We start from the raw sequence: 551 nt of genomic DNA, 5'->3' as shown, positions 1-551 counted from the left end.
GCTGTCCTTCTTCGCGGAGTACAGCTTCCGCGTTGAGTACAAGCCGGGCAAGCTCAACGTGCTTGCGGACGCCGTCTCTCGGTGTCCAGACTACGAGTTGGCCCACAGCACACGGGTGACAACGGATCTATATGATCGGATACGCGTGTCATATCGGGACGATGAGGCTGTCGCGACTATCGTCAATGTGACGGGGTCACACAGCACCTTGCGCTAGAGGAAGTTATCTTCCGAGAGTATACAAACTCTCAGTGAACGGCAGTTCACAGGTCCCCTCTTTAATTAAAGAGAGCGAAGTGACCTAAATAAGGTAGATTGTAAACTGAGTATATTTATAGGTAGGTTAAGTTTGAGGTTAATACAAACTATCAGTTACCTATAGTAATGCAATGTCATTTAACCAATGGTTGGTTTTGAATGACCTTGGTACCTTGTACCAAATATCCCGGAGTATGACATGTCATACTCCTGAAGTGTGAAGTGTCACACTTCATGTAACCAGGGTACACTTAGTGCTACGTACCCCGTTACAGGCACCGCCGGCACCGCCG

This window comes from Phytophthora infestans, genomic scaffold (genome assembly GCF_000142945.1).
Source record: "Phytophthora infestans T30-4 supercont1.208 genomic scaffold, whole genome shotgun sequence".
NCBI lineage: Eukaryota > Oomycota > Peronosporomycetes > Peronosporales > Peronosporaceae > Phytophthora > Phytophthora infestans.
Note: the sequence above shows the minus strand (reverse complement) of the source record.